This window comes from Eschrichtius robustus, chromosome 2, assembly GCF_028021215.1.
Source record: "Eschrichtius robustus isolate mEscRob2 chromosome 2, mEscRob2.pri, whole genome shotgun sequence".
In the NCBI taxonomy this organism is placed as follows: domain Eukaryota; kingdom Metazoa; phylum Chordata; class Mammalia; order Artiodactyla; family Eschrichtiidae; genus Eschrichtius; species Eschrichtius robustus.
Window position 1 is genome coordinate 39765102 of NC_090825.1, and position 11609 is coordinate 39776710.

General features: G+C 35.1%; 1 pseudogene; it reads right to left on the reverse strand.

Annotated features, from left to right (window-relative positions):
* Positions 1-568: 568 nt before the first annotated feature.
* On the reverse strand, positions 569-963 carry LOC137756458 (small ribosomal subunit protein eS17 pseudogene; annotated as a pseudogene).
* Positions 964-11609: the final 10646 nt, after the last annotated feature.

The window sequence follows — 11609 nt, forward strand, 5'->3', positions numbered from 1 at the left end:
CACTTGCCCATGACCCATTGTTGAGAAGCACTGCTCATCCACCATGAGCTTGTTGATTTAGCTCCTCTTTGTCTCTGCCTCTAACCACCAACTGATTTTATTTTCCATGTCTCTCATTTAGTCTCTCAAAGGAGAATCAGATCAATTCTATCAAACACAATCTTTAATAAGTAATCTATTCATAAATTTATATATGTATGTGTATATATGTGTATATGTACATATGTGTGTGTATATGCTCACATAAAATTGTATGTGTACACACACACAAATACTCATACGCGCAATTGTACAAGAGCAAATACATTGTTCTAACTTCTCCTTTTGGACCCAGTTCTTGAACTTTCATTTTCAGTGCTTCTGCTCCTCTTTTTTTTTTGTCCTTTTTGAACTTGCTCGTCCTAATCAACATTTGCTATTCATTTAACACAATGGTTCTCTTTTGCATCTTTGTGAGAAGAACGGTCACACTGGGTAAAATTCTTGGAGAACTAGATTCACTGCTTGGTCTCCTTTGTTGCTGTTGTTGTCCTGGGTTTCTGACAAAATTACAACATTACAGAAAGAGTCAAATGGCTCCATGCAGTATTTTAAAATCCATTCCAACTGTGAGCTGAGCGAGCTGCAGGTTGGACAGACTGCCAAAGTCTGAGAGCTTCAGCATTTTCTTAGTGTCAGGATCTACTTCAATGATTTCCTGATCCAGGGCTGAGATCTCAGGAACAAAATTACCTTTCCTTTCTCTCTCCTCCTTCTGCAGCATGATGGAGATACCTCTCATGGGACCACTCTGAACCCCCTTCATCAGATGCCTGCTGTCTTGTGGAAATTCTTGCTGAAAATAATGGCAATCTCCTTGCACATGTGCTTATTCATGTGGAAATTGTTGCCCAGGCACATGTAGTACTTCTTTATAAAGGCCTAGGCCACCTTCTTCACAGTTTTGATGCAAATGCTGCCCATGTTGCTGGGTGCCTGGTAAAAGGGTCTTCTTTTGTTACTTCATTTCCTACTGCCTTATTAGAAGTTGCATTTATCTATTAGATGTACCAGCAGGTGACAAAATATGTCTTTATCAGAAAACAGAGATTGAGCCTATCCACTGGGATCACAATGTGGATGTAATAGATTTGATGTACACTGTTGCAATTTTCAGAGTAGCAAGATTAGGTACACATGAGAAGGAAAAACATTATTGAGAGCAAGAGTTTAAAGGAGTACTCTGGTAGAAATCGAAGTTAGTGTCAGCATTTAGTTCATTGTTCTCAGCACGGTAGAATTTGATCCTGATTAGGAGCTTTATACCTTGACATAAGATAACTGTAACTCAGCAATGTGTCACAGATGGTGGGTCATTCTTCAACAGTATTATAAGAAGCCTGTACTACTTCGTCTTTTTACTACTCAACTAAGATTAGATCTTTGAAAATAAATTCATGGGTGTTTATTCACTACTTTTGCTCATCTGTGTACAGTGTGCCATGTAATGTAAATGCTGAGCTTACAGAGAAGAAGCAGAAATGGAAAGATCTTAATCGTTATGCATAAAGCTTAAGAATCACTGTTATAAGGAAAACCATGGTAGTCCTATTTGTCAGTAAATCATGAGGGCAATCAGTGGGGATTTATTTTCTTAAATCTTAAAAAGAGGCATTAAAAGAGAAATAGTTTATTGTCTCTTGCTTCCAGATGTTGTCATAACTGCATGTGAGACATGGAAGTGCAGCAACCACCTTGGTACCATATCGAGAGTCATAGATTAAAGAGTCATGCTTGGGATGGCAGAGAGGAAAAGGGAAAGACCATTGTTTCAATGACTCAATTACATTGTCAAGTCACTGAATTAGTCAAACCTGGAGCCACTCTCTTCCTAAATCCTCATTATTTGAGACAATAGACTATTTAAAACTGACTGTTCTGTTACTTGCAGCCAAATGCTTTGTAACTGATTTGCATAGATTAATACATTTGTTATTTTCAAGAAATCTATGACATAAGGAAAGCAAGTCTTAACATCTTCATTTTAAAGATGAGTATTCTGCAGTTCAGAAAAATCAAATGAGTCACTTAATTAGTTAGTGGCAAATCTACAATTAGAATTCCAATAATTAATCCTGGAACTTAACAGGAATTACTATATAATGTCACATTGCCTTTCAAAAAGAACACATGCAGAATCACCAAAGGCTAACGGTCAGACTTCTGTATATAGTGCCTTTCTGCTGAAAAATATTTCAAAGGGGTAGGCCCATTCTACTCTAAGTAGATAGCGAGAAGTAAAGTTATAATAGAATGATTGCCCAAGTAGGAAACACTATTTACTGTACCTGCACTCTTTCAAGTGTTTATTCAGTTACCCATTCAACATGCAGGTATTGAGTGTCTTATATGTGTCATGAAATATACCAGCAGCTTGTGCTGCAGAGAGAAAGTATAGATAAACTTGCCTGAAAGAATCTTACAGTATATAAATCTTAACAACTGGCAAAACACTCTTAAGAGTTCCTTCACCTGCACAGTAAGAATTACTATAGTAGGAAATTCTTCCCACCTTCCCCATCTGATACAGTAAATAAAAAACAATATTTGTCCAGGGATGGGGGTAAAGTAGCAGTGATTATGATACCTTCGAATCCTTAAAGAATGAAGGGGTAGTGGCTCTTGTCTGATGTAGGTTGGGTTCTCCGGAACCAGGTTGAAATGGAGTTTGGTGTAAAATATTTATTAGATACCAGCACCTAAGGAAAGAAGGAGGATAAAGCAATATGGGCAGAAGTCAAAATTCAATGCAGAGCTTATAAATTTTGGCCACTCCAGCTGGGAGTTCTGGACTTAGTATGTTTTTCTGAATGTCCCACATTGGTAAGTGACTGGCCTTTTATACCCTGCCCTGATCAACTGTTGGATGAGCATGACTTCAGCAAAGCAATTCTCTGAAGCTAAACAGATTCTGAAGGAGCTCATAGTTGGATACTCTCTTCTGACCACACTCCATACAAGTAGGCAGCAAGTTCTTCCTCAGAGGGGATCTGGGTGGCAAACCTCTGTGTTAATCTGTCCATAATAAGTCCCATTTAATTCATCAGTAAGGAATCTGAAAAACCTATGTGAATTATGGTGGATAAGAGTAGGCAATTGAAAAGTCAACCAATAATCAGAAAGAATTGCAATATTTGATAGGCCTCTATAGAAGCCATGAAACACACACCTCTTCAGGGATCATAATTGACTAATGGCACTGGCTGTTCCACTTTTGGATCCACTACCATGCTTGCACTGAGTCCACACCTCCCACAAACTGCTCCCAGTCAATGACTGAGAACAGCAAGAGTACTAATGTAGTCCCATTCCTGCAAGATGCAAGATCCTTTCATGAACAACTGTGGCCTAAGGACTTCCCACTAGCCTAGCCAAAACCTTTCTGGAATAGTACTGTGGTCTGAAACTATTTTAACCTGGGGTAGGACAAATAACGTTCCCTCAAAGATGTCTGTATCCTACTCCCTGAACCTGTGAATATGTTACCAAATCATGGGGACACTAATTGACCATGTGACTAGAACTGTCCATCATGAGTTGAACTCTGTCAGACCTACCAAGTCATTCTGTTAGGTAGGTCCAATAGCAATCAATTTCAAAGTGGAAGCAGTGCACCTGGAATCAACCTTGAGAAGGTTCATGTTGTACAAGTAAGTTTGCATGAAGAGGTGGCCTAGAACCCCTATAATCTGCCACAATTGAAATAATGCCTCTCCCTTGGTGTATGTATATATATATATATATGGCTTCATGAAAGATTGCCAAGACCAACTAACAAAGAGAATATAGTTTGAACTTTGTTCTCAGATGGGTCAACTTGGCATGTGAGGACAAGCTAAATATAAACTACTCATGAACCACAGACCCACTCAAAGGTGGTCCTCATTGGTAAGTGGAAATCCTTCCAAAGGGCAGGGCTTCAGACAGTACATTTCATCACCCTTCTGTTAAGAGAGAAGTATCCCGAGGTAAGTGTATACTTGGAATAACGTGTAGGGGCAAATGTCTTTAGTCAGTTGGGCAGAAACCAGAAGGAAGAAAGATTTAAAGATCCAGGACAAATGAAATCAGGAAAGAGGTATACGGATGGGCAAAAACAGAGAGGATCTTTGTAAAATAGCACGTTACGGTAAGCACTCAATCCTTGCTGCTTGTGATTATTATTATTGTTGTGGTGACTGCTAATTTATTGTTCTACCACTTCACGATAGGTTTAATTAGGTCTTGTTCATTAATCTTGTTTAATATTTTGTTGGCCATTTTAGTTTGCAGAAATCTCTATTATTTTCTTGCACTCTTTCTTTGAAAATCTCTTCATTTTCTCTACTCTGTCTTTGTCAAACCTCTATTGATCAGATTTTGGCCATCCAGAGTTTAAATTCTGTACTTTTTTTTCTTTCAATTTTTGAATCTCATTGCTTTTTTGCTTTTGTTTAGGAGTTTTCCTCAATTGTACTTATACTCCTTCTATTTGGTGTTAGATTTTGGAAGCTAGTGTTCAGTTTCTAAGAGTTCTTTTTACTGGCTCCTTTATATTGGCATCTTATTCCAGAGTTTCAGAAATATTTTTTTCAACTCTGTGTGAGGATTCTACTTAGAGTTTTGTTTTAAGTTCTATACTGTACTTCAAATCATTTCTTTTTTCTCCTAGGGTTATGTTGTTTATTTCTCTTAATTTTTCTTGCCTATGTTGTAGGCTTTTCTCAAATCTTTGGTGACCCATAGGTATTCGTTCATATTTAATAATAAACTTACCCCCAAATAAAGTTTTACAAAGCTCTGTGCACATAGGTGGGTTTGCTAATGTATAGGTGAGAGGCTCTGATGGTTATCTGGGAGCCAACATCATATAGGGGTGCTCTAAATGCCAGAATGCAAAGGTCTTGACTCTAGGGGTCTGTCACCTATGCTAGCTGCCTAGCTCTCCTCCAGATGTCTCATTCACTTTGTTTAGGTAAGAATACTTGCATTTTGAGCCTAGGGGAGAGGCCTCAGCTGCTGCTGTTCTATTGGAAGGTACAAGCCAGTCTACTCTTCCATATATGGACTTGTAAAATATCCTCTATTTTTTCCACCCACATATTATATCCACCCTTTCGTAAACCTGATATTCCCTAGTGCTGGGCCTCTCTAGAGTTAAACCAAAAAGGTCAAATATATCCTCAGCTAGAACTCTCTGTTCTGCTTCATCGGTCAACAGAGTTAAATAAATATAGTTCTTGCTTTCAAGAAGCTCAGACTCTTGGGTTTTTGATAAACACATAAATAGATAATTATAATACAATGTGAAAAACATAGTGATATATTTATATAGGTGTGATTGCATGATCATAGAGACAGGGTGCCCAAACCCATTTGAGAGTCACAGTGCTTAGCTTTTGTGGTCAGGTAAGATGTCCCGGGAGTGAGCATGATTTTTCTCAAGGCCTCATGCCTCACCACTGATGGATTATGGGATCACAGACTTGGGTTTCTGGTTGTTAATTTTAGTGTCATCATCTGAAAAGGGGTATAATTCTATATTCCTCATAGGGTATTTTATAACGATTAAATGGCATGATACACATAAAGCCCCTATAAAAATGCTTGGACCTAGAAAGATCTTGCATATAGAATGCCTTCAATAAATGGTAGGTACTAATTTTCTTCAATTCTATCACATACTTTTATCACATTCTATCTTCTCTAAGATGGGAATTCTCAGAGAAATGTGTCATCTGTCAGGCAATGGATTAGGTTATGATATAGTTGTCATTGCTTGTTTTTGTGTAAATTTAGAAATGCTTAGAAGGTGCCTGCTTGTCATCTCAGTTGAGATATTTTTATTGGTAGTTCTAGAATTGATTGAACTTAAAAATAAATCTTAAATTCTTCTTCCAAATGTCTTCAAGAAAATAACTCTATGATGCAGAGCTGATACAAAAGCCTTATCATATATACAGAATAACTCTGCAATTAAATGTAGTAGAGGTTGCCAAATCTCTCTGGATAGCACTAACATTTTCAAATCTATGACAGGTTAGTGTGACAGATTAATTCACAATGGGCTATGGTTTAGGAGATAACATTTTCTCTGCCAAAAACTTCTAGCTGACTTTTAAGAAAAGTTGAGTTACTCCTAGAAATTCATATCTGAATTAAAGGAAATAAATAAGTTTAATCTGGTTTTTTTTCAATCTGCTTTAGAAGTGTATTGTTAATGTTGGAGATGCAAAACTATGAGCATGGATCAAAACATGCATGTTATCTTCCTCATAACATGTAAAACTGCCAATGTGCATGATTAAATCAGAAAATCTTTAAACAATGAACTCGATTTTTCTTACTATGCTAAAGAGGGAAATAATGTAAAAATCTTTGTTAGTCAAGAGACAGGAACAAAACTATAGTTATTATTTTTTTTTTGGTAGAACACTAAATGGATGCATCAGTTAGCAATTGCTGTATAACAAACCACTCCAAAACTGCATGGCTTAAACCAGTAAATGTTTGTTTATCATACAATTCTGCAGATTTTTAGGCAGTTCTGAAAAGAATCAGACTCAGCTGATCTTGACTGGGTTTGCTTATGATTCTGGGGTCAGTTGACAGGTAAGTTTTGACAAGCTTGTCCAGAATAACCTCAGCTGGGACAACTTGTCTGAATTGCATGTGTTCTACCACCCTTCAGGAGGTTAGCCTGAATTTATTCTCATTCTGGACAAGGGTGCAGAGAGGAAGAGAAAGAGTGAGTGGAAGAATGTAATGCCTCTTGAAAGCTAAGCTCAGAACTAGCATATCATCACTTCTGACACAGGTTTGCCAACACAATTCACACAACCAGACCAGATATAAAAGAGTAAATGATAAATTCCACATCTTGAGGTCAGGAGCTACAAAATAACATTTCAAAAGGTACAGATACTTGGAGGAATAAAAGAATTTGTATATCCACATATTTCAACCCCAATCAACCAAAATGGGGATTCAGCATCAAGCAAATACTTGCTTCAATATAATTTTTGTGCTTCAAATTATTTCTGCTGCCAAGTAGCTTCATGTTTGTGATAAGTCATGTGATTTTTTTAATTTTAATTTTTTAATTGAAGTATAGTTGATTTGCAATGTTGTGTTAGTTTCTGCAAAGTGATTCAGTTTTATACATATATATTTATGTGTATATATATATTCTTTTTCAGAGTCTTTTCCATTATAGTTTATTACAAGATATTGAATATAGTTTCCTGTGCTATAAAGTACGGCATTGTTGTTGATCAATTTTATGTATAGTAGTTTGCATCTGTTAATCCCAAACTCCTAATTGGTGATTTTTTAAAAAAATTTAACCTTAGGTTTCTTATTTGTAAAACAAGGAGGTTAGATAGATCCTACTTTATGTTTTCAAACAAAATTCTTCTCACCCAAAGAGATTTTACCATACTTCCTTGGGAGATGAGATGGGAGTGGGGCATGCTTTTCCCTCAAAATCACTGATTTAAACATCTCTAAAGAATATTTCCATTCTAAATCTTTATCTCCAAAGACTACTCCTGAGTTCTTCACTTTATTTTCTACACCTATATACTCTTTCATTAAACAGTTCATCCATTTATAGATACAATGATTACATATTGATCCAGAATTTTTCTTGAATTCTATTTCCTTCTCTCTAATTACTAAATTATTTTAATGCAAATTTCTTGACATTTTCCAAATCCAATTTATGTTATGTATCTCTGCTCTCTACCAAGAAAGATGGAAAGAAATTGACTTTACCTCCTGCCTAAAACAGCCAATAAATAAACAAAATAAATGGAAAACAATTTTTTTTAAGACACTGAATATTTGTCAATGAATGTCATTGATCCCTGACCTGGGAATGTGACAGGTACTATCACTACTGATTCTACTAATATTGAAAATAATGAACAACTTTATGCCAATAAATTAGACAACTTAGATGAAATGAAAAAAATCCTTCAAAGACACAAACTACCAAAGTTCACTCAAGAAGAAATAGCTAGCTTCAATGGCTTAATATAGCACTATTTCACTTGATCATTTTTGATTTCCTCATCTATGTTTATGATACCATCATTTTACTGGTCTGCATCTTTGAAATCTCAGAATTATTATTTAATATTTTTACTTCTTTTTCTTCAAAATTAATTATTAACTCTTGGTAAACTTCTTTCATAATATTTCTCTCATTTTAATCTTTTTTTTTTCCATTTCCTTTGCCATAGTCCTCTTGTTGTATAATTTTGTTTCTGTAAGACTCTCTATCTTCTTTTTTCAAATAGACCTGGCATGTAGCATAATGCATAACTAGCATTTAGTTAGCAGCCAGAGGATATTAGTTGAATGAATAATATGGTGGTTAAGTTCATGAGTTCTGAAAATCAGGGTGCCAGAATTTTATATCAGGCTTTTAAAATCTATCTTTTGGAAATTTTACCTTTCTCATTTAAAACAAAATACTAACTCTATCTTCCTCATAAAGTTGTTATGACTATTATATGAATTGGTACAGATTGATCACTTACAATAATAACTGGTATATAGTAAATTCTCAAAAAACATTTTCGATTTTTACAAATGAATGAAAGAATAAATGCATGAATCATTGCACTAAAAAACCATGAAATGCTTTTAAGCATGGATGTGCCAAAGTCTTATCAGTGCTTTAAAAAATAAATTTGACAATGTGAACAATGGATTAAAAGAGGGTCAATCTAATGTCAAGGAAGTTCATGTAGAGTTTATCCACATCCAGCCCAGAGATAACAAGCAGGTGAATTAAGGCAATCAAAAGGGCATTAAAATCAAGGGGTCCCTTTCTCCATCTTCGAAGCCACCAACGGTGGGTCAAGTGTTTTTAACATTCTTAGTCTCTCTGATTTCTCTCCCTCTTGGAAACAGTGACTGCCTAAGACTGAGGTTTAACCAGAACAACAGAGAATAACTCCTGCTACCAGGCAAATAAGCATTGAGTAACAATTAAGAGGGTAATGCTGCTGAGAGACACACAAGAACATGGAGAGAGACAATCTCTGAGCTTTAAAACAAAGAAAAGAATAAAAGCTGAGGATGGAGCAAGCATTGAGAAAATCTCCTTGGCATACAAGCCCTCAACGTAAACACAGTATCATTAGAAACTTTTGAACCCTGTTTTCACTGAGGGTAACCATAGCAATGACAAACCTCAAATCCACTTCATCTCCTCATTCGATTAAATTAAACCCTGATACTAAAGGAATAACAAAAAGAATGCTGTTCCCATTTGCAGACATTACAACTATTTATTTCAGTCTCTATTATTCTACACAAAATATATAGCACTCAACCACAACAAAAAATTATGAAGTAGAGAAAAAAAAAAAAGGAAAAAAACAACTCACTGCCAAGAGGTTAATAAAGAAAAACTCAGATATAACACATATGTTGCAACTGAGAGAAAATTTTTTAATAAATATAATCAATGTGTTAAAGGTTCTAATAGAAAAGGTGGGCAAAATGAAAAATCAGATGGATAATTTCAGCAGAGATGGAAACTACAAGAATTAAATGGAAAGGCTAGAAACAGAAAACGAAAGCATGTAATAGAAAAGAAGAATGCCTTCAACAGGCTCATAGATTCAGTTAAAGAAAGTAGACGCAACTTAGCTAAGGAAAGAATAAAAGACCTAACTTGAAGATAAGTCAAAAGAGGTGACCCAAACTAAAGATAAAATAAATTAATAATAATAATGATGACAATAATAGAATAAAAGACTAAAGGATTTAAGAACTTTGAGCCAATATCAAATGAGATAACTTACATAAAATTAGAATTACAGAATGGGAAGAAAAAATATTTGAAGAAATAATTGCCAATAATTTTCCAAAGTTTACAATAACAAACCAAAGATCCAAGAGCTCAGAGACACTGAGCAAGATAAATTTAAACACACACACACGTATATATTACCAAAGCCAGAGAAAAAGGAAGAACTTCTTGAAAAAAAAGAAAAATGATACATTACCAATGGAGAAATAAGAATGACATAAATTACATTACACTTATCAGAATCCACGCATGTGAAGACAATGGAGTGATATTTAAAAGTGCTAAAAAGAAAAAATTCACTTTCCACAAATATACTTCACAAATGCATTTAAAATAAAGACTCTTTCAGAGAAACAAAGAGAAAAATTATTGCTAGAAGACCAGCACTAAAGGAAATATTAAGGAAGTTTATCAGGTTGAAGAAAGTTATACCAGACTGAAACTTGAATTTGTACGAAGAAATGAAGTTTACTGAACATGGAAGGTAAAACAAAATAAACAAAGGTAAAAAAAAATAAAATAAAATAAATTTTTTTCTTCCTTTAATTACTCTGAAAGGTAACTACCTGTAATAGTCAGAGGTCTCCAGGTATACATATGAAGAGAGGGGGGTGGAGAGGGAGAGAGACAGAGAGATATGGAAAGAGAGACAGGTACAGAGAGAGACAGATTTACTGTAAAGAATTGGCTCATGTGATTATAGCGGCCGGGAAGTCCAAAATCTGCAGGATGGGCCAGTAGGCTCAAGACCCATGAGAGCCAATGGTGCAGCTCTAGTCTAAAAGTAATCTGCCAGAGAATTTTTTTCCATACTCAGGAAGGCCAGTCATTTTTTCTATTCAGCCCTTCAGCTGGATGGGGTCTACCCACATTATGGAGGGCAGACTGTGTTACCCAAAGTTCACCAATTTAAATGTTAATCTCATACAAAAACACTCTCAAAGTTGACACAGAATTAACCATCACACTATCTAAAGCAAAAATAGTAGCAATGTCTTTTGTGTTTATAGAATATGTAAAAGTAATATATGTGACAAAAATAGCCCAGAGGTTGGGAGGTGGAAATTTTAAAAATATATGTATTTAAGGTCATTACACAACATGTGAAGCAATGTAATATTATTTAAAGGCAGACTCTAATTAAATTAAGTTGTATGTTGTAAAACTTAGGAAATTCCTAGAATAGTTAAAAATGTATGAATAATAAAAAAGTAGAAAAACATAAATCATAAATAAATGCTTAATCAACCCAAAGGAAGGGAGGGGAAAAGAAAGCAAATAGCTCCCCTCCCACCCAAAAAAAAGCAACTGAATAAGCAGAAACAGGTACCATGATGGTAAAATTTTTACCAGTCATTTTAATAGTCACACCAATTAAAAGAGAAATTGTAAGATTAGATTAAAATGCAAGATCTGACTGTTGTCAACAATAAACACATTTTACATATACAGTTAAAGGATGGGAAATGATATAACATGGAAACAAATTTTTTAAAAGCTGGAGTAGCTATATTAATATTAGACAAAAAAAGACTTGGAAGAAGAAATGCTACCACAGATAAAGGGAGCTATGACATAATGATAATGGACTCAATTCTCAAAGAAAACAGAGAAATCCTAAATATGTGTGCACCCACAACAGGGTTTCATAATACATAAAGCAAAACTGGAAGAGAAATAGACAAATCCGCAACTACAGTTGGAGACCTCAACATTCCTCTCTCAGTACTAGATAGAACTAATTGGCAGAAAATGAAAGTTA